The following is a 24,869-nucleotide window of genomic DNA, read 5'->3' on the forward strand; positions in this document are numbered from 1 at the left end:
TGTGTGATGGTTGTGCCCGCTGTGTGTATGATGTCTGTGTGATGGTTGTGCCCGCTGTGTGTATGATGTCTGTGTGATGGTTGTGCCCGCTGTGTGTATGATGTCTGTGTGATGGTTGTGTCTGCTGTGTGTATGATGTCTGTGTGATGGTTGTGTCTGCTGTGTGTATGATGTCTGTGTGATGGTTGTGCCCGCTGTGTGTATGATGTCTGTGTGATGGTTGTGCCCGCTGTGTGTATGATGTCTGTGTGATGGTTGTGCCCGCTGTGTGTATGATGTCTGTGTGATGGTTGTGCCCGCTGTGTGTATGATGTCTGTGTGATGGTTGTGCCCGCTGTGTGTATGATGTCTGTGTGATGGTTGTGCCCGCTGTGTGTATGATGTCTGTGTGATGGTTGTGCCCGCTGTGTGTATGATGTCTGTGTGATGGTTGTGCCAGCTGTGTGTATGATGTCTGTGTGATCGTTGTGCCCGCTGTGTGTATGATGTGTGTGTGATGGTTGTGCCCGCTGTGTGAATGATGTCTGTGTGATGGTTGTGCCCGCTGTGTGTATGATGTCTGTGTGATGGTTGTGCCCGCTGTGTGTATGATGTCTGTGTGATGGTTGTGCCCGCTGTGTGTATGATGTCTGTGTGATGGTTGTGCCCGCTGTGTGTATGATGTCTGTGTGATGGTTGTGCCCGCTGTGTGTATGATGTCTGTGCCCGCTGTGTGTATGATGTCTGTGTGATGGTTGTGCCCGCTGTGTGTATGATGTCTGTGTGATGGTTGTGCCCGCTGTGTGTATGATGTCCGTGTGATGGTTGTGCCCGCTGTGTGTATAATGTCCGTATGATGGTTGTGCCCGCTGTGCGTATGATGTCTGTGTGATGGTTGTGCCCGCTGTGCGTATGATGTCTGTGTGATGGTTGTGCCCGCTTTATGTATGATGTCTGTGTGATGGTTGTGCCCGCTGTGCGTATGATGTCTGTGTGATGGTTGTGCCCGCTGTGTGTATGATGTCTGTGTGATGGTTGTGCCTGCTGTGTGTGTGATGTCTGTGTGATGGTTGTGCCCGCTGTGTGCATGATGTCCGTATGATGGTTGTGCCCACTGTGTGTATGATGTGTGTGTATGATGGTTGTGCCCCGTTGTGTGTATGATGTCTGTGTGATGGTTGTGTCTGCTGTGTGTATGATGTCTGTGTGATGGTTGTGCCCGCTGTGTGTATGATGTCTGTGTGATGGTTGTGCCCGCTGTGTGTATGATGTCTGTGTGATGGTTGTGCCCGCTGTGTGTATGATGTCTGTGTGATGGTTGTGTCTGCTGTGTGTATGATGTCTGTGTGATGGTTGTGTCTGCTGTGTGTATGATGTCTGTGTGATGGTTGTGCCCGCTGTGTGTATGATGTCTGTGTGATGGTTGTGCCCGCTGTGTGTATGATGTCTGTGTGATGGTTGTGCCCGCTGTGTGTATGATGTCCGTGTGATGGTTGTGCCCGCTGTGTGTATGATGTCCGTATGATGGTTGTGCCCGCTGTGCGTATGATGTCTGTGTGATGGTTGTGCCCGCTGTGTGTATGATGTCTGTGTGATGGTTGTGCCCGCTTTATGTATGATGTCTGTGTGATGGTTGTGCCCGCTGTGCGTATGATGTCTGTGTGATGGTTGTGCCCGCTGTGTGTATGATGTCTGTGTGATGGTTGTGCCTGCTGTGTGTGTGATGTCTGTGTGATGGTTGTGCCCGCTGTGTGCTTGATGTCCGTATGATGGTTGTGCCCACTGTGTGTATGATGTGTGTGTATGATGGTTGTGCCCCGTTCTGTGTATGATGTCTGTGTGATGGTTGTGTCTGCTGTGTGTATGATGTCTGTGTGATGGTTGTGTCTGCTGTGTGTATGATGTCTGTGTGATGGTTGTGCCCGCTGTGTGTATGATGTCTGTGTGATGGTTGTGCCCGCTGTGTGTATGATGTCTGTGTGATGGTTGTGCCCGCTGTGTGTATGATGTCTGTGTGATGGTTGTGCCCGCTGTGTGTATGATGTCTGTGTGATGGTTGTGCCTGCTGTGTGTATGATGTCTGTGTGATGGTTGTGCCCGCTGTGTGTATGGTGTCTGTGCCCGCTGTGTGTATGATGTCTGTGTGATGGTTGTGCCCGCTGTGTGTATGATGTCTGTGTGATGGTTGTGCCCGCTGTGTGTATGATGTCTGTGTGATGGTTGTGCCCGCTGTGTGTATGATGTCTGTGTGATGGTTGTGCCCGCTGTGTGTATGATGTCTGTGTGATGGTTGTGCCCGCTGTGTGTGTGATGTCTGTGTGATGGTTGTGCCCGCTGTGTGTATGATGTCTGTGTGATGGTTGTGCCCGCTGTGTGTATGATGTCTGTGTGATGGTTGTGCCCGCTGTGTGTATGATGTCTGTGTGATGGTTGTGCCCGCTGTGTGTATGATGTCTGTGTGATGGTTGTGCCCGCTGTGTGTATGATGTCTGTGTGATGGTTGTGCCCGCTGTGTGTATGATGTCTGTGTGATCGTTGTGCCCGCTGTGTGTATGATGTGTGTGTGATGGTTGTGCCCGCTGTGTGAATGATGTCTGTGTGATGGTTGTGCCCGCTGTGTGTATGATGTCTGTGTGATGGTTGTGCCCGCTGTGTGTGTGATGTCTGTGTGATGGTTGTGCCCGCTGTGTGTATGATGTCTGTGTGATGGTTGTGCCCGCTGTGTGTATGATGTCCGTATGATAGTTGTGCCCACTGTGTGTATGATGTGTGTGTGTGTATGATGGTTGTGCCCCGATGTGTGTATGATGTCTGTGTGATGGTTGTGCCCTCTATGTGTATGATGTCCGTGTGATGGTTGTGCCCGCTGTGTGTATAATGTCCGTATGATGGTTGTGCCCGCTGTGCGTATGATGTCTGTGTGATGGTTGTGCCCGCTGTGTGTATGATCTCTGTGTGTTGGTTGTGCCCGCTTTATGTATGATGTCTGTGTGATGGTTGTGCCCGCTGTGCGTATGATGTCTGTGTGATGGTTGTGCCCGCTGTGTGTATGATGTCTGTGTGATGGTTGTGCCTGCTGTGTGTGTGATGTCTGTGTGATGGTTGTGCCCGCTGTGTGCATGATGTCCGTATGATGGTTGTGCCCACTGTGTGTATGATGTGTGTGTGTGTATGATGGTTGTGCCCCGTTGTGTGTATGATGTCTGTGTGATGGTTGTGCCCTCTATGTGTATGATGTCCGTGTGATGGTTGTGCCCGCTGTGTGTATAATGTCCGTATGATGGTTGTGCCCGCTGTGCGTATGATGTCTGTGTGATGGTTGTGCCCGCTGTGCGTATGATGTCTGTGTGATGGTTGTGCCCGCTTTATGTATGATGTCTGTGTGATGGTTGTGCCCGCTGTGCGTATGATGTCTGTGTGATGGTTGTGCCCGCTGTGTGTATGATGTCTGTGTGATGGTTGTGCCTGCTGTGTGTGTGATGTCTGTGTGATGGTTGTGCCCGCTGTGTGCATGATGTCCGTATGATGGTTGTGCCCACTGTGTGTATGATGTGTGTGTATGATGGTTGTGCCCCGTTGTGTGTATGATGTCTGTGTGATGGTTGTGTCTGCTGTGTGTATGATGTCTGTGTGATGGTTGTGCCCGCTGTGTGTATGATGTCTGTGTGATGGTTGTGCCCGCTGTGTGTATGATGTCTGTGTGATGGTTGTGCCCGCTGTGTGTATGATGTCTGTGTGATGGTTGTGTCTGCTGTGTGTATGATGTCTGTGTGATGGTTGTGTCTGCTGTGTGTATGATGTCTGTGTGATGGTTGTGCCCGCTGTGTGTATGATGTCTGTGTGATGGTTGTGCCCGCTGTGTGTATGATGTCTGTGTGATGGTTGTGCCCGCTGTGTGTATGATGTCTGTGTGATGGTTGTGCCCGCTGTGTGTATGATGTCTGTGTGATGGTTGTGCCCGCTGTGTGTATGATGTCTGTGTGATGGTTGTGCCCGCTGTGTGTATGATGTCTGTGTGATGGTTGTGCCCGCTGTGTGTATGATGTCTGTGTGATGGTTGTGCCCGCTGTGTGTATGATGTCTGTGTGATGGTTGTGCCAGCTGTGTGTATGATGTCTGTGTGATCGTTGTGCCCGCTGTGTGTATGATGTGTGTGTGATGGTTGTGCCCGCTGTGTGAATGATGTCTGTGTGATGGTTGTGCCCGCTGTGTGTATGATGTCTGTGTGATGGTTGTGCCCGCTGTGTGTATGATGTCTGTGTGATGGTTGTGCCCGCTGTGTGTATGATGTCTGTGTGATGGTTGTGCCCGCTGTGTGTATGATGTCTGTGTGATGGTTGTGCCCGCTGTGTGTATGATGTCTGTGCCCGCTGTGTGTATGATGTCTGTGTGATGGTTGTGCCCGCTGTGTGTATGATGTCTGTGTGATGGTTGTGCCCGCTGTGTGTATGATGTCCGTGTGATGGTTGTGCCCGCTGTGTGTATAATGTCCGTATGATGGTTGTGCCCGCTGTGCGTATGATGTCTGTGTGATGGTTGTGCCCGCTGTGCGTATGATGTCTGTGTGATGGTTGTGCCCGCTTTATGTATGATGTCTGTGTGATGGTTGTGCCCGCTGTGCGTATGATGTCTGTGTGATGGTTGTGCCCGCTGTGTGTATGATGTCTGTGTGATGGTTGTGCCTGCTGTGTGTGTGATGTCTGTGTGATGGTTGTGCCCGCTGTGTGCATGATGTCCGTATGATGGTTGTGCCCACTGTGTGTATGATGTGTGTGTATGATGGTTGTGCCCCGTTGTGTGTATGATGTCTGTGTGATGGTTGTGTCTGCTGTGTGTATGATGTCTGTGTGATGGTTGTGCCCGCTGTGTGTATGATGTCTGTGTGATGGTTGTGCCCGCTGTGTGTATGATGTCTGTGTGATGGTTGTGCCCGCTGTGTGTATGATGTCTGTGTGATGGTTGTGTCTGCTGTGTGTATGATGTCTGTGTGATGGTTGTGTCTGCTGTGTGTATGATGTCTGTGTGATGGTTGTGCCCGCTGTGTGTATGATGTCTGTGTGATGGTTGTGCCCGCTGTGTGTATGATGTCTGTGTGATGGTTGTGCCCGCTGTGTGTATGATGTCTGTGTGATGGTTGTGCCCGCTGTGTGTATGATGTCTGTGTGATGGTTGTGCCCGCTGTGTGTATGATGTCTGTGTGATGGTTGTGCCCGCTGTGTGTATGATGTCTGTGTGATGGTTGTGCCCGCTGTGTGTATGATGTCTGTGTGATGGTTGTGCCCGCTGTGTGTATGATGTCTGTGTGATGGTTGTGCCAGCTGTGTGTATGATGTCTGTGTGATCGTTGTGCCCGCTGTGTGTATGATGTGTGTGTGATGGTTGTGCCCGCTGTGTGAATGATGTCTGTGTGATGGTTGTGCCCGCTGTGTGTATGATGTCTGTGTGATGGTTGTGCCCGCTGTGTGTATGATGTCTGTGTGATGGTTGTGCCCGCTGTGTGTATGATGTCTGTGTGATGGTTGTGCCCGCTGTGTGTATGATGTCTGTGTGATGGTTGTGCCCGCTGTGTGTATGATGTCTGTGTGATGGTTGTGCCCGCTGTGCGTATGGTGTCTGTGCCCGCTGTGTGTATGATGTCTGTGTGATGGTTGTGCCCGCTGTGTGTATGATGTCTGTGTGATGGTTGTGCCCGCTGTGTGTATGATGTCTGTGTGATGGTTGTGCCCGCTGTGTGTATGATGTCTGTGTGATGGTTGTGCCCGCTGTGTGTATGATGTCTGTGTGATGGTTGTGCCCGCTGTGTGTGTGATGTCTGTGTGATGGTTGTGCCCGCTGTGTGTATGATGTCTGTGTGGTGGTTGTGCCCGCTGTGTGTATGATGTCTGTGTGATGGTTGTGCCCGCTGTGTGTATGATGTCTGTGTGATGGTTGTGCCCGTTGTGTGTATGATGTGTGTGTGTGATGGTTGTGCCCGCTGTGTGTATGATGTCTGTGTGATGGTTGTGCCCGCTGTGAGTATGATGTCTGTGTGATGGTTGTGCCCGCTGTGTGTATGATGTCTGTGTGATGGTTGTGCCTGCTGTGTGTATGATGTCTGTGTGATGGTCGTGCCCGCTGTGTGTATGATGTCTGTGTGATGGTTGTGCCCGCTGTGTGTATGATGTCTGTGTGATGGTTGTGCCCGCTGTGTGTATGATGTCTGTGTGATGGTTGTGCCCGCTGTGTGTGTGATGTCTGTGTGATGGTTGTGCCCACTGTGTGTATGATGTCTGTGTGATGGTTGTGCCCGCTGTGTGTATGATGTCTGTGTGATGGTTGTGCCCGCTGTGTGTATGATGTCTGTGTGATGGTTGTGCCCGCTGTGTGTATGATGTCTGTATGATTTTTAACATAGCGCTTTGAAATAGGCAGGGGTGGGAGATTAATTTTCCCAAGGGGCCACGTGAGAGACCGTGACTGTTGTGGAGCCCGAACCAATAGGTTCAAATTAATTCAGCTCAATATTAATATTATCATATTAATTATATATTTTTGTATATTTATATTATCACTTAATATTGAGCAGATTTAAGTATGCTGACATCCCCCTATATACAGTATGAGCCCCCACACAACCCCGTACATACAGTATTAGCACACACCACCCCTACCTACAGTATGAGCCCCCGCATAGCCCCCCATATACAGTAAGAGCCACCACAAGAAAGCCAGATGTCGTATAATGAATCTACATAAAGATGAGAAAGTTCTGGCGGCTCCGACTGTGAATGAGGGAACAAAAAATAACCCTCAGGTCCCAACAAGAGATGAGCAGGACTCACAGATGAGGCCGCACTGCCCCGGAAGATAAGAGACTCATGGCCTCCAGTCCAGCCGCCAGGTAGCACTGACCCGGACCCCCGACTGGAGGCCCCGGATTCCATCTGCTCATCTCTAGTCCCAGCTGCCCTGGATACAGTGGACAGTCCTGGATTTGGGTCTGGGCCTTGCAGTCTCGGCCGTCTGCTGAATTTCCCTCACTACCAGCGCCCCTCTGACAACTCCTCCTGCCGGGCCAGAAAGATAATGGTAAATGGGCGTGGATTGGAGTGTGACCAGGGGCGAGGCCAAAATTTGCCGCGCATAGCCTCTTTCTGTCCCCCTTTCTGTTCTTCAAAAGTTGAGAGGTATGAATATGTGATGTCTGTATCCCAGTATATCGCATACCATCACATATTATGCTGTATACTGGATGTGATGGACTTTGATACAGGCATCCAATGTTATACAGAGGATAATATGTCACTGGTGTAATATCTGATGTCTGTGCTCATAGTGTGGTATATAACTGTCACATGCTATTCTGTATGTAATATCTGATGTATGTAGTCATAATATATCTTATTCCAGTACAGATGAGCGAATTGATTCGCAGGACACTGGTCAAACAGTCCCGTCAGTAGTCTGTGGCCACCAGACCAGAGCCCCGCGAGCCTCCTCCCGCCTGCCGGCATCTCTGACTCCTCTTTTGATTATAGTCTTTGCATGATGTCATCTTTTTGGCGTGACACATACATGACATTGTGCCTGGCTACAAATCAAAGGAAGAGAAAGAGAATGGTGTCAGGTAGGAGGCTGTCAGGGCTCCTATCCAGCAGCCACTGAATATTCATCTGACCATTGGATCAGGGTCCTGCAAATGAAGTTGCTCATCTCTATATATCAGTCATATATTCTCCTATGTATATTGTATTGTATGTGGTATAATATGTTCACTGTGTGCACAGACATCAGATGGGACACACATGATAATTAGTGACTCGTACATCATATACTATAATGTGGAGTTGACTTTTACATTGATGACTTGCTCGATCAAGTATGTAGGAAATAATACACAAAATAATAATTCCTAGGTATCTATCTGGCAGACCTGTGCTTATGTGTGGCCACCTTTAGGCTGTGTGCCAACTATGTGTTTTTTAAGCGTTTCCGCAACGGCAATTCCGCTGCAGAAACGCTTAAAAACGCTTGGTAGAAGGTCTGCTATGTTCCCCAATGATAATCCGCATCTGCTGTGCACATGCTGCGGAAATTTCCGCTGCAGATTATCAATGCGGAAAAATCCACCGCACTACCAATTATTTTGTGTAATCGCAGTGTTTTCGCCGCCATTGACTTGCATTGAATTGCATAATATCCGCATGACTACATGTGCACATGCGGATATTTAGCGATTCAATGTGCGGATGGTACCCGGATTTGGAGAAGAAGAGACTCTCCTCCAGACCCGGGTACCATAGTACCTGTAAAAAAAAAAGAATTAAAATAAAAAATATACATTATACTTACCTTCTGATGGCCCCCGGTCTCCATAGCGATGCGTCCTGGCTTCCTGGCAGCTCATGATGGTCTAAAAGGACCTGCCATGACGTCATTTAGTCATGTGACAGGTCACGCGACCTCTGACGTCGGCGGTCGCTTGACCCGTCACATAACTAAATGACGTCATGGCAGGTCCTTTTACACAACCGCGAGACACCGGGAAGACCGGACGCATCGGATAAGGAGACCAGGGGCCGTCAGAAGGTAAGTATAATATTTATTTTTTACCATTCTTTTACGGTCACACTATATAAATCCATACCGGTTGCATGGATTTATATAGTGTGACCAAGTTGTCAAGCACTTTCCAAGTGATGCTAAAATCGCTTGCAAAGCGCTTGACAACCCGCATGCGGAAATGCATGTGAAGAGCGCTTCACTTCTGCTTGTCCCTGGCAGGAAAACTCAGAATCCGCATGCGTATTTTCTGCCAGGGAGATGCAGAAACGCTCTGGAGAAATTCTCAGCATTTCTGCATTGTGGGCACTTAGCCTTACTCTGTTTAGGAGTGTAGAAAAGCACAGCGTACCTTGGATTACTTGCATTACACCTCTAACAACCTAAATCCGTGTTGTAGTGGTCAGACATTGTACATATTATGCTTATGTATTACCAGTTTTAAATGCTCACCTGAACTGGACCAAGTGCTGTCATTTTTCTCCACGGGCAGCACTTAGACAATACGTTTGTGTGAATATAGCCTATGAAGCAGCTGGTAATAAACATGTTGAAGGGGTTTTCTGCGAACAAAAGTATATTTTAATCAATAGATCTTGGAATAATAATAACTTCCACAATTGGATGTGTTTAAATAAAATGTCCCTGTGCTGAGATAATCTTATAAATGTGCCCCTGCTGTGTACTGTGTAATGGCTGTGTCTGACTGTGCAGGAACATGGTCTGATCATACCACAGCTACTGGGCAGGGGGGGAGAAAAAGAGTATATAGCATCGATTAAATCACTGCACACTCTAGTTTCAAGATGCAAACGATGGGTCAAAACGTTCATTTACTGTTGCATTATTCCCTGCACCTTAAATGTGTCTTATTGCATGTCTTCAAATAGACTTTAGTTTGCGTCATGAAACTAGAATGTGCGGTGATTTAATCTACGCCGATTCTGGGGATTCCACATCCCGTGAACCTGCACCTTGACCTACAGACTGTGTGCACGCTAATCATCTATATATAAAGAGAGTATATATACATTACAGCAGGGGATCACAGCTGAGTCTTTCTTTGAGCTAAAATATTGTTTAAAAACAGGCATTGAAATGTTTTACTCACAAAAAGAATCCTCTGTGATCCCCTGCTATCCTGCCTGTATCCTCTTTTTCTCCCCCCCTGCCCAGGAGATGTGGTATGATCAGACCATGTTCCTGCACGGTCAGACACAGCCATTACACAGTACACAGCAGGGGCACATTTATAAGATTATCTCAGCACAGGAACATTATTATATCACATCCAATTGTGGAAATAATTATTACTCCAAGACCTATTGATTAAAATCTACTATTGTTTGTGGGAAAACGACCTTTAAGGATGGGCCGCTACTCATGGACCACTGCTGTGTGCTTGCCCCCAGGCTAAAATTTGCCAGCCAGCCCCTGCTAGCAGTGATATTAGAATACACACTATACATGTTATTACATACAGCATCCTTTACCTATAAAAATTGTATATAATCTCTTCCACTTTTCTTTCCAGTGGGTGTAGTGACAAGATTATGGAGCAGTTGTCGGGACCAGTGCCGCCGCGAGCGACAACAGGGTAGGAAGAGTGGTGATGTGGCTCTTAAAAAGAAAGGCCGTACCTATATTATGACCGGCTCCAGTTTTTGACCCTAGTCCTAGATTTTCACCCGTAAGTGGCTATCTTTTTCAGTTTTATTTGTTGTAATGGTTTGATTATTATTTTGCATATTAAAAATGCTTTTTTCTCTGTCATCTCTGACCTTACAGATCTGACTGGACCAAAAAGGAAAATACCTGTAGCTCGGAGGTGCTGGAAGCCAGAGAGGAATCTGAAATGGAGGCCGGAGCTGGGGGCCAGAAAGAAGAAGAGCCTGCGGAGACCACCAGTACACCACAGCCCCTTGACACCTCCCCTCATGCACCAATAAGCCAGCATCGCTACCGCCCCACCATCACTGGCGTACGTGACATGGGAATACCTGTGAGTGATGATGATGAGAGTTTTTGTCTAAGCCTGGCCCGTTATTTCAGGCACGTTCCCTTTTTATTGAGGCTGCAGACCAGGGCTGCCCTCCAAATTGTTTTGTCTGCCGCTGCGCCACCAAATTCACCGATGGCCATCTTTTAATTCCTTGAAAGGTGGCAACTTTCTGAGGACAACCAAACCCGGTCATTAGACCCCCCAAGAAGGGCACTCAGCAGACCCACCATCACGGCAGCCACCACCTCCAGTGCCAGCATCACGGCAATCACCACCACCTCCAGTACCAGCATCACAGCAGCCATCACCACCACCTCCAGTCACAGCATCACAGCAACCACCACCAACTACAGTGGCACCATCACGGCAGCCACCTCCAGTGCCAGCATCTTGGCAGCCACCTCCATTACCAGCATCACAGCAGCTAACAACCCCCTCACCAGCATGTCTCTTGCCCCAATCACCCTTGTCTTGTTGGCATGATGGCCAAAACACAGAAGACAAGGCCAGACAAAGATCTGAGATACAGGATTTGTGTGCTGAGATGCCGCCACAGTCACTGAAAGGTGTTACATAGATGCGTATTATATGGACGCTATATGGATGGCATAAGCATGGTCCGTTTGCTGTGCTTTTTTTTCTCGCACACATTGACTTGCATTGGCGAGTCTCGTCTGATATATGCAGCCACTTGCAGCATGCTGTGATTTTTTTTTCTCAGTTCGATCCGAGCTGGGAAAAAAAAAATCACAGATGAACACATAATCATTCAATAACAAGAGTCAGAGTGCAATCCAATTTTTTTTATCAGATTGCACTCGTGTGATTTAAACGCAGATGAGTATGAGCCCTTAGACTCAGCCAAAAGATTGTAGACATAGAGTATATCTTATTGCTCTAATAGGCATCTAGTCATTAAACAGAGGCCATTAACTATATATTCTACATGCAGGGCTTGTGAATTGTCCATTATTAAAATAAACAGTATATAAAAAGCAGTGCAGGAGGCAGCAGTGAAGGACGTGACAAATATTAATAACAATATGTAAAATAATCACAGGCTGCAATTACCCACCATATTTTTTCTTAAACCATGAAATCAACTTTTTCTTGCGGTTGTAAATTTGAAATGACAGTGATAGCTATTATGACATCACAAGGCACATGACATCATAGACATCACAATTGGAATAGAATGTATAAATTTCTACACTGCTGCCATCTTGTGTCACTATAACCTGACAGCTGAGAGAGGACGAGTCCAGGTAAGTAGCTCTTTACTTTTAAGCTTTGGTATACTTATAATGTATCCACCGGATTTATCATGGATTGCCGGGAACACTCTGTAATAAGACATTTTCAGGACAACCCCTTGTCTAAATGAGAAATTGCTGACGATAGGTGGGTGGGGGAGGTCAAGTTGGGACACCTTTATGGGGCTCCATTTTTGGGTAGTTTTGCCATTTATGTGGACAAATTATTTTATTATCATTCTCTGTTTTCAGATCTTTGGTTCCTATTGAATTAGGGGCTGACATTGGAGTTGTAGTTTAACCCCTTTAAAGCTCAAGACGTACTAATACGTATCTGCTCCATGGGACTTAAGAGCCTGATACGTATTAGTACGTCTTTGCGATCGCGCCCGCACACAGGCTGTGCGGGCGCGATCGCCGCCGGGTTTCAGCCGATTGTCGCAGCTGAGTCGATCGCAGCATTGCGGGGGCAAGGGGAGGTGATAGGGATACTCACCTCTCCTGCCAGCGTCCAGCGATGTCTGCCGCGGCTTCCTGGATGTTGCCATGAGGACCCGATGTCGTCATGACAACATCTGGGTCACCAGACAGCAGGAAGATATTTTGGCATGCGCAGTGCATGACCAAAGTATCTTCTGCATTTGCAGCGCTGACAGCCTGTATAGCACAGGGCTGGTGCTCCATCCCTATGCTATACAGGCGATCAGAATAAAAAAAGTGAAAGTCCCATAGTGGGACAAAGAGTAAAAGTAAAAAAAAGTGTCAGAAAGTGAAGAAAAAAAAAAAAAAATAAATAAAAAAATACACCAAAAATAAAAATATAATGTACCCATCAATAAATATTATTCTGAAAAAAAAAAACAATAAAAGTACACATATTTGGTATCGCTGCGTCTAGAATGACCTGACCTATAAAATTGTCCCACTAGTTAGCCCCTTCAGTGAACATGGTAAAAAAAATAAATAAAAAATGAAGCAAAAAACAATGCTTTATCTTCATACCGCCAAACAAAAAATGGAATAACACGCGATCAAAAAGACGAATATAAATAATAATGATACCACTGAAAACGTCATCTTGCCCCGCAAAAAGCAAGCCGCCACACAGCTCCATCAGCCTAAAAATAAAAAAGTTATAGCTCTCAGAATAAAGCGATGCAAAAAAATTATTTTTTCTATAAAATAGCTTTTATTGTGTAAAAGCGCCAAAACATAGAAAATCGATATAAATGTGGTACCACTGTAAACGTACTGACCCGAAGAATAAAGCTACCTTATCAATTTTACCACACGCGGAACAGCATAAAAAAAAAAAACAACAATTCCTGAATTGTTGGTTTTTGTTTATTCTGCCTCCCAAAAATCGGAATAGAGAGTGATCAAAATATGTCACGTGCCTGAAAATGGCACCAATAAAAACGTCAACTCATCCCGCAAAAAACAAGATGTCACATGACTCTGTCGACCAAGATATGGAAAAATTATAGCTCTCAAAATATGGCGATGCAAAACTAGATTTTAAAAAAAAATGCGTCTTTTAGTGTGTGACAGCTGTCAATCATAACAACCCGATATGATTCTGGTATCGCTGTAATCGCACTGACTCGAAGAATAAAGTTGTCTAAACGGCGTAAAATATAAACTCTAGGGTTAGGGTTGTGGTAGGGTTAGGGTTGGGGTTAGGGTTAGGGCTAGGGTTAGGGTTGGGCTAGGCCTGAGAGGATGAGATCCGCCCCTATCACTGGGCAAGAAGCCAATAGCACAAAATAAAAAGAGAAATCCTACTTCCTCTTTCAGGAGGACCCGGAGTGGGCAAACCCAACACATGAGACACCGGGCTAGAGGCCAACCACGACACAAGCTTTAAAGGGAATCTGTCACCCCCTTGGACTTATCAGACCTCTAATATGTGCATAAAGTTCTAGAAATGTAAATCTATACATACTTCTATGGCCCATATTAGAGGTCTGCTTGCTTTGAAATATCCTGGCTCCGGCCTGCCTTTGCCCTGGCTCTGTCCTGCTCTCGCTCTGACTCTGGCCTGCTCTCGCACTGGCTCCGGCCTACTCTCGCCTTGGCTCCGGCCTGCTCTCGCTCTGGCTCCGGCCTGCTCTCACTCTGGATCTGGCCTGCCCTTGCCTTGGCTTCGGCCTGCTCTCGCCCTGAATCTGGCCTGCTCTCGTTTTGGCTCTGGCCTGCCCTCGCCCTGGCTCTGGCCTGCTCTCGCTCTGGCTCCAGCCTGCTCTCGCTCTGGCCTGCCCTTGCCTTGGCTTCGGCCTACTCTCGCCCTGAATCTTGCCTGCTCTCGTTTTGGCTCTGGCCAGCCCTCGCCCTGGCTCCGGCCTGCTCTCGTTCTGGCTCTGGCCTGCTCTCGCTCTGGCTCCGGCCTGCCCTCACCTTGGCTCCGTCCTGCCCTCGACCCTGGCTCCGGCCTGCCCTCGCCCTGGCTCCGGCCTGCTCTCGCTCTGGCTCTGGCTTGCTCTCTCTCTGGCTCCGGCCTGCCCTCGCTCTAGCTCCGGCCTGCCCTCGCCCTGGCTCCGGCCTGCTCTCGCTCTGGCCTGCCCTCGCCCAGGCTCTGGCCTGCTCTGGCTCTGGCCTGCCCTCGCCCAGGCTCTGGCCTGCCCTCGCCCTGGCCTCCTCTGACTCTTGCCTTCCCCCACGCCGTCTCTGGCCTGCCCTCGCTTTGGCCTGCCCTCGCCCTTGCTCTGGCCTGCTCTCGCTCTGGCTCTGGCCTGCCCTCGCCCTTGCTCCGGCCTGCTCTCGCCCTGGCTCCGGCCTGCCCTCGCCTTGGCTCCGTCCTGCCCTCGACTTAGCTCCGTCCTGCCCTCGCCCTGGCTCCGGCCTGCCCTCGCCCTGGCTCCGGCCTGCTCTCGCTCTGGCTCCGGCCTGCCCTCGCTCTGGCTCCGGCCTGCCCTCGCCCTGGCTCCGGCCTGCCCTCGCCCTGGTTCCTGCGTGCTCTCGCTCTGGCTCTGGCCTGCCCTCGCCCTGGTTCCGGCGTGCTCTCACTCTGGCTCTTGCCTGCCCTCTCCTTGGCTCCGGAGCCTTCTCTCGCTCTAGCTCGCGCCTGCCCTAGCCTTGGCTCTGGCCTACTCTCGCTCTGGCCTGCCCTCGCACTGGTTCCGGCCTGCTCCGGCTCTGGCCTTCTCTCGCTCTGGCCTGCCCTCTCCTTGGCTCCGGCCTGCTCTCGCTCTGACTCTGATCTGCCCTCGCCTTTGCTCCGGCCTGCCCTCGCTCTGGCTCCGGCCTGCCGTCGCCCTGGCTCCAGCCTGCCCTCGCTCTGGCTCTGGCCTGCCCTCGCCCTGGTTCCGGCGTGCTCTCGCTCTGGCTCTGGCCTGCCCTCGCCCTGGTTCCGGCGTGCTCTCACTCTGGCTCTTGCCTGCCCTCGCCCTGGCTCCAGCCTGCTCTCGCTCTGGCTCTTGCCTACCCTCGCCTTGGCTCCGGCCTGCTCTCGCTCTTACTCCGGCCGGCCCTCGACTCGGCTCCGGCCTGCTCTCTCCCTGGCTCTTTCCTGCTCTCGCCTTGGCACCGGTCTGCCCTCTCCCTGGCTCCTGCCTGCTCTCGCTCTGGCTCCGGCATGCTCTCGCTCTGGCCCTGGCCTCCCCTTGCCTCGGCTCCGGCCTGCTCTCGCTCTGGCTCTGGCCTGCCCTCTCCTTGGCTCCGGCCTTCTCTCGCTCTAGCTCGCGCCTGCCCTAGCCTTGGCTCTGGCCTACTCTCGCTCTGGCTCTGGCCTGCCCTCGCACTGGTTCCGGCCTGCTCTGGCTCTGGCCTTCTCTCGCTCTGGCCTTCTCTCGCTCTGGCCTGCCCTCGCTCTGACTCTGATCTGCCCTCGCCTTTGCTCCGGCCTCCTCTCGCCCTGGCTCCGGCCTGTTCTCGCTCTGGCTTCGACCTGCCCTCGCCCTGGCTTCGGCCTGCCCTTGCTCTGACTCTGGCCAGCCCTCGCCTTGGCTCCGGCCAGCTCCTGCTCTGGCTCCGGCCTGCCCTCGCCTTGGCTCCGGCCTGCTCTCGCTCTTACTCCGGCCGGCCCTCGACTCGGCTCCGGCCTGCTCTCTCCCTGGCTCTTTCCTGCTCTCGCCTTGGCACCGGTCTGCCCTCTCCCTGGCTCCTGCCTGCTCTCGCTCTGGCTCCGGCCTGCTCTCGCTCTGGCCCTGGCCTCCCCTTGCCTCGGCTCCGTCCTGCTCTCGCTCTGGCTCTGGCCTGCCCTCTCCTTGGCTCCGGCCTTCTCTCGCTCTAGCTCGCGCCTGCCCTAGCCTTGGCTCTGGCCTACTCTCGCTCTGGCTCTGGCCTGCCCTCGCACTGGTTCCGGCCTGCTCTGGCTCTGGCCTTCTCTCGCTCTGGCCTGCCCTCTCCTTGGCTCCGGCCTGCTCTCGCTCTGACTCTGATCTGCCCTCGCCTTTGCTCCGGCCTCCTCTCGCCCTGGCTCCGGCCTGTTCTCACTCTGGCTTCGGCCTGCCCTCGCCCTGGCTTCGGCCTGCCCTTGCTCTGACTCTGGCCAGCCCTCGCCTTGGCTCCGGCCAGCTCCTGCTCTGGCTCCGGCCTGCCCTCGCCCTGGCTCCGGCCTGCCCTGTAACTGGATCCGGCATGCCCTCGCTCTTGCTCCGGCCTGCCCTCGCCCTGGCTCCGGCCTGTTCTCGGTCTATCTCTGGCCTGCCCTCGCCCTAGCTCCGGCCTGCTCTCACTCTGGCTCCGGGCTGCCCTCGCCTTGGCTCCAGCCTGCTCTCGCTCTGGCTCCGGCCTGCCCTCGCTCTGGTACCGGCCTGCTCTCACCCTGTCTCTGGCCTGCTCTCGCTCTGGCCTGCTCTCGCCCTGGCTCCGGCATTCTCTCACTCTGGTTTCGGCCTGCCGTCGCCTTGGATCCGGCCTGCTCTCTCTCTGGCTCTGGCCTGCCTTTTCTCCGGCCAGCTCTCGCTCTGGCTCTGGCCTGCTCTTGCTCTGGCTCTGGCCTGCCCTCGACTTGGCTCCGACCTGCTCTGGCTCTGGCCTGCCCTCGCCCTGGCTCCGGCCTGCCCTCGCCCTGGCTCCGGCCTGCCCTCGCCCTGGCTCCGGCCTGCCCTCGCCCTGGCTCCGGCCTGCCCTCGCCCTGGCTCCGGCCTGCCCTCGCCCTGGCTCCGGCCTGCCCTCGCCCTGGCTCCGGCCTGCCCTCGCTCTGGCTCCGGCCTGCCCTCGCCCTGGTTCCGGCCTGCCCTCGCCCTGGCTCCGGCCTGCCCTCGCCCTGGCTCCGGCCTGCCCTCGCTCTGGCTCTGGCCTGCCCTCGCCCTGGTTCCGGCGTGCTCTCGTTCTGGCCTGCCCTCGCCCTGGTTCCGGCGTGCTCTCCCTCTGGCTCTTGCCTGCCCTCGCCCTGGCTCCGGCCTGCTCTCGCTCTTGCTCTTGCCTACCCTCGCCTTGGCTCCGGCCTGCTCTCGCTGTTGCTCCGGCCTGCCCTCGACTCGGCTCCAGCCTGCTCTCTCCTTGGCTCTTTCCTGCTCTCGCCTTGGCACCGGTCTGCCCTCTCCCTGGCTCCTGCCTGCTCTCGCTCTGGTTCTGGCATCCCCTTGCCTCGGCTCCGGCCTGCTCTCAGAGATCTGGCTCTGGCCTGCCCTCTCCTTGGCTCCGGAACCTTCTCTCGCTCTAGCTCGCGCCTGCCCTAGCCTTGGCTCTGGCCTACTCTCGCTTTGGCTCTGGCCTGCCCTCGCACTGGTTCCGGCCTGCTCCGGCTCTGGCCTTCTCTCGCTCTGGCCTGCCCTCTCCTTGGCTCCGGCCTGCTCTCTCTCTGACTCTGATCTGCCCTCGCCTTTGCTCCGGCCTGCCCTCGCCCTGGCTCCGGCCTGCCGTCGCCCTGGCTCCGGCCTGCCCTCGCTCTGGCTCTGGCCTGCCCTCGCCCTGGTTCCGGCGTGCTCTTGCTCTGGCTCTGGCCTGCCCTCGCCCTGGTTCCGGCGTGCTCTCACTCTGGCTCTTGCCTGCCCTCGCCCTGGCTCCGGCCTGCTCTCGCTCTGGCTCTTGCCTATCCTCCTCGCCTTGGCTCCGGCCTGCTCTCGCTCTGGCTCTTGCCTACCCTCGCCTTGGCTCCGGCCTGCTCTCGCTCTGGCTCTTGCCTACCCTCGCCTTGGCTCCGGCCTGCTCTCGCTCTTGCTCCGGCCTGCCCTCGACTCGGCTCCGGCCTGCTCTCTCCCTGGCTCTTTCCTGCTCTCGCCTTGGCACCGGTCTGCCCTCTCCCTGGCTCCTGCCTGCTCTCGCTCTGGCCTGCTCTCGCTCTGGTTCTGGCCTCCCCTTGCCTCGGCTCCGGCCTGCTCTCGCTCTGGCTCTGGCCTGCCCTCTCCTTGGCTCCGGCCTTCTCTCGCTCTAGCTCGCGCCTGCCCTAGCCTTGGCTCTGGCCTACTCTCGCACTGGCTCTGGCCTGCCCTCGCACTGGTTCCGGCCTGCTCTGGCTCTGGCCTTCTCTCGCTCTGGCCTGCCCTCTCCTTGGCTCCGGCCTGCTCTCGCTCTGACTCTGATCTGCCCTCGCCTTTGCTCCGGCCTCCTCTCGCCCTGGATCCCGCCTGTTCTCGCTCTGGCTTCGGCCTGCCCTCGCCCTAGCTTCGGCCTGCCCTTGCTCTGACTCTGGCCAGCCCTCGCCTTGGCTCCGGCCAGCTCCTGCTCTGGCTCCGGCCTGCCCTCGCCCTGGCTCCGGCCTGCCCTGTAACTGGATCCGGCATGCCCTCGCTTTTGCTCCGGTCTGCCCTCGCCCTGGCTCCGGCCTGTTCTCGGTCTATCTCTGGCCTGCCCTCACCCTAGCTCCGGCCTGCTCTCACTCTGGCTCCGGGCTGCCCTCGCCTTGGCTCCGGCCTGCTCTCGCTCTGGCTTCGGCCTGCCCTCGCTCTGGTACCGGCCTGCCCTCGCCCTGTCTCTGGCCTGCTCTCGCTCTGGCCTGCTCTCGCCCTGGCTCCGGCATTCTCTCACTCTGGTTTCGGCCTGCCCTCGCCCTGGCTCCGGCCTGCCCTCGCTCTGGCTCTGGCCTGCCCTCGCCCTGGTTCCGGCGTGCTCTCGCTCTGGCCTGCCCTCGCCCTGGTTCCGGCGTGCTCTCCCTCTGGCTCTTGCCTGCCCTCGCCCTGGCTCCGGCCTGCTCTCGCTCTTGCTCTTGCCTACCCTCGCCTTGGCTCCGGCCTGCTCTCGCTGTTGCTCCGGCCTGCCCTCGACTCGGCTCCAGCCTGCTCTCTCCTTGGCTCTTTCCTGCTCTCGCCTTGGCACCGGTCGGCCCTCTCCCTGGCTCCTGCCTGCTCTCGCTCTGGCCTGCTCTCGCTCTGGTTCTGGCATCCCCTTGCCTCGGCTCCGGCCTGCTCTCAGAGATCTGGCTCTGGCCTGCCCTCTCCTTGGCTCCGGAACCTTCTCTCGCTCTAGCTCGCGCCTGCCCTAGCCTTGGCTCTGGCCTACTCTCGCTTTGGCTCTGGCCTGCCCTCTCACTGGTTCCGGCCTGCTCCGGCTCTGGCCTTCTCTCGCTCTGGCCTGCCCTCTCCTTGGCTCCGGCCTGCTCTCTCTCTGACTCTGATCTGCCCTTGCTTTTGCTCCGGCCTGCCCTCGCCCTGGCTCCGGCCTGCCGTCGCCCTGGCTCCGTCCTGCCCTCGCTCTGGCTCTGGCCTGCCCTCGCCCTGGTTCCGGCGTGCTCTTGCTCTGGCTCTGGCCTGCTCTCGCCCTGGTTCCGGCGTGCTCTCACTCTGGCTCTTGCCTGCCCTCGCCCTGGCTCCGGCCTGCTCTCGCTCTGGCTCTTGCCTACCCTCCTCGCCTTGGCTCCGGCCTGCTCTCGCTCTGGCTCTTGCCTACCCTCGCCTTGGCTCCGGCCTGCTCTCAAACTAATGAAGAGGAAGAATGGAGGGGGAAGGGGGGATATTATAAATGGGGAGGAGGGAAAGGGAAAAAGGATGAAGGGGAAGAAAATATGGGAGTGGTGTGTAGGACAAATTAAAAATACACAAATAGAAAAATGTGAAATACTAAATATGACAAAACGTAACAGTGCAAAGGAGAAGAAGAAAAGAAAAGGTGGTGGTGGGAAATACCAAGAGGGAAATATACTGTCACGATTCTGCCTATCCGCGTGTCTGGAAGCAGTAACAGGTAAGCCGTCCAATATAGGGCAGGGGCTTACTCCATGTGTCTGCTACTCGAGTCATTACCTAGCTAATTAGCTGGCTCCAATTAGTGCCATTTTTAGTTTAGCTTCAGTGGCGTGTGCTTGCTCTGTACTGTGCTCCTGTATTTGATCTTTGATGCCCACTTGAAAGTATCTGAGTGAACGTATCTTTGAGTGAATATAATTCCTCAAAAACAAAGTGAGTGGTGTCTCTTGATTTCATGAGTGTAGTTTTCCTGCTGATCTCGCTCTGGCTCTTGCCTACCCTCGCCTTGGCTCCGGCCTGCTCTCGCTCTTGCTCCGGCCTGCCCTCGACTCGGCTCCGGCCTGCTCTCTCCCTGGCTCTTTCCTGCTCTCGCCTTGGCACCGGTCTGCCCTCTCCCTGGCTCCTGCCTGCTCTCGCTCTGGCCTGCTCTCGCTCTGGTTCTGGCCTCCCCTTGCCTCAGCTCCGGCCTGCTCTCGCTCTGGCCTGCCCTCTCCTTGGCTCCGGCCTTCTCTCGCTCTAGCTCGCGCCTGCCCTAGCCTTGGCTCTGGCCTACTCTAGCTCTGGCTCTGGCCTGCCCTCGCACTGGTTCCGGCCTGCTCTGGCTCTGGCCTTCTCTCGCTCTGGCCTGCCCTCTCCTTGGCTCCGGCCTGCTCTCGCTCTGACTCTGATCTGCCCTCGCCTTTGCTCCGGCCTCCTCTCGCCCTGGCTCCGGCCTGTTCTCGCTCTGGCTTCGGCCTGCCCTCGCCCTGGCTTCGGCCTGCCCTTGCTCTGACTCTGGCCAGCCCTCGCCTTGGCTCCGGCCAGCTCCTGCTCTGGCTCCGGCCTGCCCTCGCCCTGGCTCCGGCCTGCCCTGTAACTGGATCCGGCATGCCCTCGCTTTTGCTCCGGCCTGCCCTCGCCCTGGCTCCGGCCTGTTCTCGGTCTATCTCTGGCCTGCCCTCGCCCTAGCTCCGGCCTGCTCTCACTCTGGCTCCGGGCTGCCCTCGCCTTGGCTCCGGCCTGCTCTCGCTCTGGCTTCGGCCTGCCCTCGCTCTGGTACCGGCCTGCCCTCGCCCTGTCTCTGGCCTGCTCTCGCTCTGGCCTGCTCTCGCCCTGGCTCCGGCATTCTCTCACTTTGGTTTCGGCCTGCCGTCGCCTTGGATCCGGCCTGCTCTCGCTCTGGCTCCAGCCTGCCCTCGCCTTGGCTGCGGCCTGCTTTCACTCTGGCTCTGACCTGCCTTTGCCTTGGCTCCGGCCTGCACTCGCTCTGGCTCTGGCCTGCCTTTTCTCCGGCCTGCTCTCGCTCTGGCTCTGGCCTGCTCTCGCTCTGGCCTGCCCTCGACTTGGCTCCGGCCTGCTCTCGCTCTAGCTTTGGCCTGCCCTCGCCTTGGCTCCGACCTGTTCTGGCTCTGGCCTGCCCTCGCCTTGGCTCCCGCCTGCTCTGGCTCTGGCCTGCTCTCACTCTGGCTCTGGTCTGCCTTTGCCTTTCCTCCGGCCTGCTCTGGCCTGCTCTCGCTCAGGCTCTAGCCTGCCTTCGCCTTGGCTCCGGCCTGCTCTCGCTGTGGCCTGCTCTCGCTCTTGCTCTGTTCTGCCCTTGCCTTGGCTCCGGCCTGCTCTCGCTCTGGCCTGCTCTTGCTCTGGCCTACCCTGGCTCTGCCTCTGGCCTGCCCTCCCTCGCCTTGGCTCCGGTAGCCTGCTCTCGCCTTGGCTCCGGCCTGCTCTTGCTCTAGCTCCGTACTGCCCTCGCCCTGGCTCCACTATTCCACAGCTCAGGCTCCGGCCTGCCCTCTCCTTGGCTCCGGCCTGCTCTCGCTCTGACTCTGATCTGCCCTCGCCTTTGCTCCGGCCTCCGCTCGCCCTGGCTCCGGCCTGTTCTCGCTCTGGCTTCGGCCTGCCCTCGCCCTGGCTTCGGCCCGCCCTTGCTCTGACTCTGGCCAGCCCTCGCCTTGGCTCCGGCCAGCTCAAGCTCTGGCTCCGGCCTGCCCTTGCCTTGACTCCGGCCTGCTCTCGCCCTGGCTCCGGCCTGCCCTTGCTCTGGCTCCGGCCTGCCCTGTAACTGGATCCGGCATGCCCTCGCTCTTGCTCCGGCCTGCCCTCGCCCTGGCTCCGGCCTGTTCTCGGTCTATCTCTGGCCTGCCCTCGCCCTGGCTCCGGCCTGCTCTCACTCTGGCTCCGGACTGCCCTCGCTCTGGCTCCGGCCTGCTCTCGCTCTGGCTCCGGCCTGCTCTCGCTCTGGCTCCGGCCTGCCCTCGCTCTGGCTCCGGCCTGCCCTGTAACTGGATCCGGCATGCCCTCGCTCTTGCTCCGGCCTGCCCTCGCCCTGGCTCCGGCCTGTTCTCGGTCTATCTCTGGCCTGCCCTCGCCCTGGCTCCGGCCTGCTCTCACTCTGGCTCCGGGCTGCCCTCGCCTTGGCTCCGGCCTGCTCTCTCTCTGGCCTGCTCTCGCTCTTGCTCTGGTCTGCCCTTGCCTTGGCTCCGGCCTGCTCTCGTTCTGGCCTGCTCTTGCTCTGGCCTACCCTGGCTCTGCCTCTGGCCTGCCCTCGCCTTGGCTCCGGTAGCCTGCTCTCACCTTGGCTCTGGCCTGCTCTCGCTCTAGCTCCGTACTGCCCTCGCCCTGGCTCCACTATGCCACAGCTCAGGCTCCGGCCTGCCCTCGCCTTGGCTACGTCCTGCTCTCTCCCTGGCTCTGGCCTGCCCTCGCCCTGGCTCCGGCCTGCTCTGGATCTGTCTCTGGCCTGCCCTCGCCTTGGCTCCGGCCTGCTCTCGCTCTGGCTTTGGCCTGCCCTCACCTTGGGTCCGGCCTGCTCTCGCCTTGGCTCCGGCCTGCTCTTGCTCGGCTCCAGCCTGCCCTCGTCCTGGCTCCGGCCTGCCCTTACTCTGGCTCCGGCCAGCCCTCGCCTTGGCTCCGGCCTGCTCTTGCTTTGGCTCTGGCCTGCCCTCGCACTGGCTCCGGACTGCTCTTGCTCTGGCCTGCCCTCGTCTTGACTCCGGCCTGCTCTCGCTCTGGCCTGCCTTCGCCTTGGCTCCGGCCTGCCCTCGCTCTGGCTCAAGCCTGCTCTACCTCTGGCTGTGGCCTGCCCTTTCCTTGGCTCTGGACTGCTCTCGCTCTGGCCTGCTTTTGCTCTGGCTCTGGCCTGCCCTCGACTTGGCTCCGGCCCGCACTCGCTCTGGCTTTGGCCTGCCCTCGCTTTGGCTCCGACCTGCTCTCGCTCTGGCCTGCCCTCGCTTTGGCTCCGGCCTGCTCTGGCTCTGGCCTGCCCTCGCCTTGGCTCCGGCCTGCTCTGGCTCTGGCCTGCCTTTGCCTTGCCTCCGGCCTGCTCTCACCCTGGCTCTGGCCTGCCTTTGCTCTGGCCTGCTCTCGCTCTGGCTCTGGCCTGCTCTCGCTCTGGCCTGCTCTCGCTCTGGCTCTGGCCTGCTCGAGCTCGAGCTCTAGCCTGGCTTCGAAGGCCTTGGCTCCGGGCTGCTCTCGATCTGGCTCTGGCCTGCTCTCGCTTTGGCTCTGGTCTGACCTTGCCTTGGCTCCGGCCTGCTCTCGCTCTGGCCTGCTCTTGCTCTGGCCTACCCTGGCTCTGCCTCTGGCCTGCCCTCGCCTTGGCTACGGCCTGCTCTCGCCTTGGCTCCAGCCTGCTCTTGCTCTAGCTCCGTCCTGCCCTCGCCCTGGCTCCACTATGCCACAGCTCGGGCTCCGGCCTGCTGTCACCTTGGCTACGTCCTGCTCTCTCCCTGGCTCTGAACTGCTCTCGCTCTGGCCTGCCCTCGCCCTTGCTCCGGCCTGCTCTCTCTCTGGCTCTGGCCTGCCCTTGCCCTGGCTCCGGCCTACTCTCGCTCTGGCCTCGCCCTGTCTCCGGCCTGCTCTCGCCCTGGTTCCGGCCTGCCCTTGCCTTGGCTCTGGCCTTCTCTATCTCTGGCTCCGGCCTGCCCTTGCCTTGGCTCTGGCCTACCCTCGCCTTGACTCTGGCCTGCGTCTCGCCTTGGCTCCGGCCTGCTCTCGCTCTGGCTACGGCCTGCCCTCGCCCTGACTCCGGCCTGCCCTTGCTCTGGGTCCAACCAGCCCTCGCATTGGCTCCGGCCTGCTCTCGCCCTACCTCCAACCTGCTCTCGCTCTGGCCTGCCCTCGCCCTGGCTCCAGCCTGCTCTCTCTCTGGTTCTGGCCTGCCCATGCCTTGGCTCCGGCCTGCTCTCTCTCTGGCTCTGGCCAGCCCTTGCCTTAGCTCCGGCCTTCTCTCGCTCTGACTCTGACCTGCCCTCGCCCTGGCTCTGGCCTACCCTCGCCTTGGCTCCGGCCTGCTCTTTCCTTTGCTCTGGCCTGCTCTCGCTCTGGCTCCTGCCTGCCCTCGCCCTGACTCCTGCCTGCCCTTGCTCTGGCTCCGGCCAGCCCTCGCATTGGCTCCGGCCTGTTCTCGCCCTGGCTCCGGCCAGCTCTCGCTCTGGCCTGCTCTTGCTCTGGCCTACCCTGGCTCTGCCTCTGGCCTGCCCTCGTCTTGGCTACGGCCTGCTCTCTCTCGCCTTTGCTCCGGCCTGCTCTCGCTCTAGCTCCGTACTGCCCTCGCCCTGGCTCCACTATGCCACAGCTCGGGCTCCGGCCTGCCCTCGACTTGGCTACTTCCTGCTCTCTCCCTGGCTCTGAACTGCTCTCTCTCTGGCTCTGGCCTACCCTCGCCCTGGCTCCGGCCTGCTCTCTCTCTGGCTCTGGACTGCCCTTGTCCTGGCTTCGGCCTACTCTCGCTCTGGCCTGCCGTTGCCTTGGCTCTGGCCTTCTCTATCTCTGGCTCCGGCCTGCCCTTGCCTTGGCTCTGGCCTACCCTCGCCTTGACTCCGGCCTGCTCTCGCCTTGGCTCCGGCCTGCTCTCGCTCTGGCTAAAGCCTGCCCTCGGCCTGACTTCCCCCTGTCCTTGCTCTGGCTCCGGCCAGCCCTCGCATTGGCTCCGGCCTGCTCTCGCCCTGCCTCCGACCTGCTCTCGCTCTGCCTCCGACCTGCTCTCGCTCTGGCCTGCCCTCGCCCTGGCTCCGGCCTGCTCTCTCTCTGGCTCTGGCCTGCCCTTTGGCTCCA

The sequence above is a fragment of the Phyllobates terribilis genome, unplaced genomic scaffold (assembly GCF_046119375.1).
Source record: "Phyllobates terribilis strain yellow unplaced genomic scaffold, ASM4611937v1 Scaffold_13__5_contigs__length_258822181, whole genome shotgun sequence".
Classification (NCBI taxonomy): Eukaryota; Metazoa; Chordata; class Amphibia; order Anura; family Dendrobatidae; genus Phyllobates; species Phyllobates terribilis.